Below are 5,663 nucleotides of genomic sequence, written 5' to 3'. Positions count from 1 at the left end.
GAGATAAAAAGCCATCCACTGACTCAGTGAAATTTGGATTTAAAATAACCTGAGCTGTGGTATAAGGTTATAACAGAGATCCCAAAACAAGCTGCGATTTTGGTGTAATACATGCTAAGAGAAACATAATCATCTGATACTTTTATGGCTATGAGAATTTTTAAGTTCTTCTGCATGCACATTTTTTCTAAATATGACTATGGACATATCATACACACCTATATTTATATTTACCTATGTATGTCTATAAATATTTACAAATAGTATATGCAAATAAGTTCTTTATTTACCAATATAATAAATATTTTTTTTGAAAGTGCAGAAAAGTTGGATAAAATTCAAATTGTGAACAGTGATTGGAAGTAGGGCCTCTTTTAGCCAGTATTCCATGTTAGGTGACAAAACATGCTCTAGTAAGTTTAAGTAGATAGGCATTTAATTTAAGAAAATAGGTGCTCAGAGAAACCTTGCCAAACCTAGAGAATCATGCTCAAGGATATGTTTCTAAGAACAACTTCCAGAACAATATAGTGGAACTGGCTGACAGAAGAGCAAATACCGCTGTTACCATTAATAATCTAGAGCATGACCCAGAAGATAGAACATTTGAAATCCCTTACCACATCTCTTGTCCCTGGGAATAATCCATTTTTGCTATGATAAATAAATGCCTGACTTCTGCTCTGCATCTCAACCCCATGCTAGACCATGGACCATATGCTTCTTTAGAAAATTCAACATTTCCATGACTGTGCTGCTACAGAAGGAGCAGAAGCAACAGATGATCAGTTCTATAGGAGTCTTTTTCTCACTTTGGAATCTCATGCATGTGCTTCTGAGTGGTGGGTCCTGACCCATATCCAGAACTCCAGCTGCAAGGGAGTCTGGGAAGTGATCTAGACTTGCCACACAGAATGCACACTAGAAAACTGTGGTGGTTCACAATCTTGGGGCCTTCCTGAGTGCAATTTGAACCCGTACACAGAGAGCAAGGAGAGACTAAAGGGAGAGTCAGAGCACTTAGATTGGTAGGTAGCAATTTTAATAAGCAAAGGAACTACATACAAGGCCTGTCTTGGGTGACTTTAAGACAAATGGATCTCTTAAAAGTTAGAGCCTTAAGACAAATGTGTCTCTTAAAACTTAGAGGCCTTAAAAGGATTTAGTCACATGCACTGTCCAAATGGTCTCAAGAAAACATTGCTCTCTCAAGACTATGTCCTTGAAATTGGTTTCCACTTGGGAGCTGTAGGCAGGGCATACATCCAAGGATAGGGGAGGAGCCTCCAATTGCTTGAGTCCAGCTTGCATGTCAAATGGCAATTACACCATCTCAATTACCTCTTTCAACAAGATGTTAAAATAGATGGAGAGAAGTAATCCACTGGATCTGCCACAATGCTGGTCCAGACAGAGGAAACAGCAAAAACAAAGATAAGAAGATATGTAATAAAACTACATACCATGTTCAATAAGAAAGAAGTTCTTGTTGGCTTGGATATAAAGTGGATATTGGGGAATTGTGGGAGAATTCATGATAGGGAGAGTGGGTTGGATTATGAAAGCAACTTTGTGGCCTACTAAGGACTTTGGGTTTTATCTAGTAGGCTCATAATTACCATTTTATATAAAAGTTTCATACTTCAGACATTTATACAGCACCTGTATAACTCTTGCCACCACCATGAACTATTATTTATTTGATGTTTTCTTTAAAATGATTTTAAATAGTTGAAGTGTTTTTATTTACCCTTACTCTCATAATGTCCATGAAATCACAGATTTGATGTACTAGATGTATATTTTTTCCTAATATAAATTACAATAGGAGCAAAACTTTTTAAAGAAAAAAATACACATCACCTAAAATTGTCTTCTGTGTCATCAAAAGTTATGAGTGCCATAGTTTGAAAAACACAGATATAGGCAGTGAGAGACACTGACAGACTTATAAACATGAATGTGGAAAAATCAGATATGTATTTTAAAGATACTTACAATGAATAGAATGAACTAGAGGTATGTTAAATGCATAAAGCCAGGTAAAAGTAGAATATTCTTTGAATCAGGGTGATTCAGAAATGGAAGAGAAGGGATTCAGTGACCGACAGATTTAGGAATTCAGAATGATGGGGGAGTTTATACTGACTGTAAAGTGGTAGTTTACCTGACAGCTAACTAGTGGATGGTGTTAAATTAAGCTGAGATAGTGAACACTAAAAGATCTGATTTTTAGAATATGTACTTGAGAATTCCAGTTGGACACATTACATTTTGAGTGCATTTGGGTTATAACTAGAAATAAACCCCTTAATAGCTATCAATGTGTGTCTAGAGTTCATAAAAACAGTTCTGAGATACAGTTAAGTTTGTGAAGTCATTGACTTATGTGCACTGAACTTGAGTTAGTTAGAGTCATGGAAGTGGACATAAGCCAGAAGTGAGAAATGAACATTGCTGAATTGCTGTATTATAGAAGAAGGGGAACTGGCAAGAGAAACTAAAGAACTCTGCGAGTGATCAATAAGCCATTGAATGGAAGTTTTCAATAGGACACGGTCAGGCAGCCTCATCAGTGAAATCCTTAGTGAGAGTATGGTGCTAGATGTTCGGTCAGTTGTCACAACAGCTAGAATGCTGGCCCTCAAACGACAGGTCCAGTCCTTAATGGTTCATCTGTGAAAACTAGAAGCTGAACTTCTTCAGATAGAGGAGGGACACCAGGAAAATAAGAGAAAGTTCCTAGAAAGCACAGATTCATTTAACAATGAACTTAAAAGGTTGTGTGGTTTGAAAGTAGAAGTGGAGATGGAAAAGATTGCTGTGAAATTGCACAGGCAGAAGAAAAGGCTTGCAAAAGGCAAGAGGGAAGGAGAAAGAAGCAGCAGAGCAGGCTGAGCGTATTCAGAGCAGCATGGTTCCTGAAGAAGAGCCAGCTGCTAGTAAGACCCAGGAGAAGAAGGACGACGAAAGCATCCCTATGGAGACAGAGGAGACACACCTTGAAGAAGCAACAGAAAGCCAACAGTGAAGAAGGCACATCTACTCCTGAGGACAAGGAGAGCGGGCAGGAGGGGGGTGGACAGTATGGCCTAGGAAGGGACCAGTGATAGTAACACTGGCTCAGAGAGCAATGGTGTAACAGTGGAGGAGCCACCGACAGACCCCATACCAGAAGATGAGAAGAAAGAATAAATGTTGCCTTGTTTTATGTGTTCTAAATACTTTTTTAAATGAAAAAAAAAAAAGGGTTTTGAGTTTAAAAAAAGAAAGAAAGAAAGAAACTGTCAGGCAGCCTGGGTGGCTCCGCGGTTTAGCGCTGTCTTCAGTCCAGGGTATGATCCTGGAGACCTGGGATCGAGTCCCACATCAGGCTCCCTGCATGGAGCCTGCTTCTCCCTCTGCCTTTGTCTCTGCCTCTCTTTCTCTCTCTCATGAGTAAATAAATGAAATCTTAAAAAAAAAAAAAACGAAAAAGAAACTGTCGAGGAGATCAAATGTCAAAAAGTGAAACTGAAAATAAACAATTGAGTTTGACCATTAGGATATTGATGTTCTGTATTTGAACAGTTTTCCTAGAGTTGTCAGAGCAGAAGTTATACTGTACTGAGTAGAATATCAATTAGGATGTAAGCAAATGGAGAGTGTAACTTCAGAACAGTGGTTCTCAACCAGGCATGACTTTATTCTCTAGGAAACATTTGGCAATGTCTGGGGACCTTTTTGGTTTTCATAGCTAGGGAAGTCCTACTGACATTTAGCATGTGGAGGCTAGGAATGCTAAACATCCTATAATGCACAGGGAAGCTCCCACAGCAAAAAGTAATTAATTAATTAGTTAATTAATTAAAATTAAAAAATATATTTGGCTTATAATATCAGTAGTGCCAAAGTTGAGAAATTCTGCTTTAGACAAAGACCTCAAAGTCTGGTTGTGTAAAGAGGAGAAGGATGGTGGTTTGTTATGGAAGATGAATCAAACATTTTCTCAGAGAGATTTGAGCCTAAGAGAAAGGAGAAGGTGAGGGAGAGAGAAAGAAAATAAATACAGGATAGTGTGTCAAGTTAAATTTGATGGAGATAGAAGAGAATATATTCCAAAGCCTAACTGAGGGATAACACTTGGATAGCAGAAGATATTTCCACCACTCCCACTTCCTTCTAAGATGGAAGACAAAGAATAGGTAAAAATATGGATGTAGATAAGAGGTCCCTGAGGGAGTATTAGGGCAATTTATGGCTGGGAATTAGGAAGTTAAGTTATCATGAGAGAGGGGGAAGAAAATAGAAAATGATAAATAGAACATACCTTAAGAAACATAGTAAAATTTGAAGTGCAATAGGTGGGACTGCAAGGAGAACAAAAGAAAGATGTATAATTAATTCTTATGCAGCACTAAAGAACAAGTTGAATTTTGAAATTATAGGGCAGCCTGGGTGGCTCAGTGGCTTAGCGCCACCTTGAGCTCAGGGTGTGATCCTGGAGACTCGGGATCGAGTCCTATGTCTGGCTTCCTGCGTGGAGCCTGCTTCTCCCTCTACTTGTGTTGTCTTTGCCTGTGTCTCTGCCTTTCTCTCTCTCTGTGTCTCTCATGAATAAATAAGTTTTAAAATTATAAATTTGTAATGGAACTGACTTACATTTTCTCAGGCAACACTCAACGATGCAAGAACAATATCAGAGAAAACAGATGTTTTGGGATTGCCAGGATATGGGCATTCCAGAAAGGTGCATTTACCAGAAGGAGATTCTGGTTGTCACATGGTTAAATATGTTTTTGAAATCATCATCCCTGCCATAGGTCATGTCTTAAATGTAGTTGTATACTCCCAAATACCTAGGCTAATAAAATGATCATTGATTAATTTAAAAATAACCCTTTGGGAGTGCCTGAGTGGCTTAGCCAGTTAAGTGTCCGACTCTTGATTTAGCTCAGGTTTTAATCTCGGCGTCATGAATTCAAGCCCTGCACTGTGCTCCACACTGGGCATGGAGCCTACTTAAAAATAAAATCCTTTGGGGTCAGGAATAATATCTCTTGCTAAACACTCTTCAACAATAGTTTTAATTCCTTTTTCTTTTTGTCATTTGCATAGATGATAAATAAATCAAGGATAATTGGGTGATGAAGCTGATAATCTAAACTTAATTTAGAGTTAGAATGTTCCTCACACAATACTTACCTTTGGCTCTGTATTTATTTTATTATATTTTAATTTTACACAGTCGGAGATTCAGATTCTCTTATTTCTACTTTCTTCAGTGTGTCTAAATTCTTTATGGTTGATTTGTTCATTTTATTCCCAGTACTTCATTTTCTCTTTGTCCATTGTCTATAGGCTCTTTTGGGCTTCAGGTTTTATGCTACATGACCCATTAATGATATAGCTCATTTTGGGGTGAATGCTACATCCTTAAGACATTTATAAAAACAGCCAACAAATCCTCAGTTGTAATTAGGTCAAATAATTCTAGAAAATTTCTTTTGTTGACTGATTCTATGGACTCATCATGGCCTTTTAGTGCTTTTTTTTTTTTCCTGGCACACAGATAATTACTTCTATTAACATCCTCAAATAACAATGCTTTTCTTCTCTAGTCTTTGTCTGGAGTTGCCCATTAGCTCACTGACATCAGAGTTTCTAAAATGTTTTTGTTCACA

At 37.8% G+C, this 5,663-nt stretch overlaps 1 pseudogene; it reads left to right on the top strand.

Moving 5' to 3' along the window:
- Positions 1-2,535: 2,535 nt before the first annotated feature.
- On the top strand, positions 2,536-3,240 carry LOC112921910 (SWI/SNF-related matrix-associated actin-dependent regulator of chromatin subfamily E member 1 pseudogene; annotated as a pseudogene).
- The last annotated feature ends 2,423 nt before the right edge of the window (positions 3,241-5,663 follow it).

The sequence above is a fragment of the Vulpes vulpes genome, chromosome 12 (assembly GCF_048418805.1).
Source record: "Vulpes vulpes isolate BD-2025 chromosome 12, VulVul3, whole genome shotgun sequence".
NCBI classification, from domain to species: domain Eukaryota; kingdom Metazoa; phylum Chordata; class Mammalia; order Carnivora; family Canidae; genus Vulpes; species Vulpes vulpes.
The sequence above is the reverse complement of the archived record's forward strand: the minus strand, read 5'-3'. Positions and strand labels throughout refer to the sequence as shown.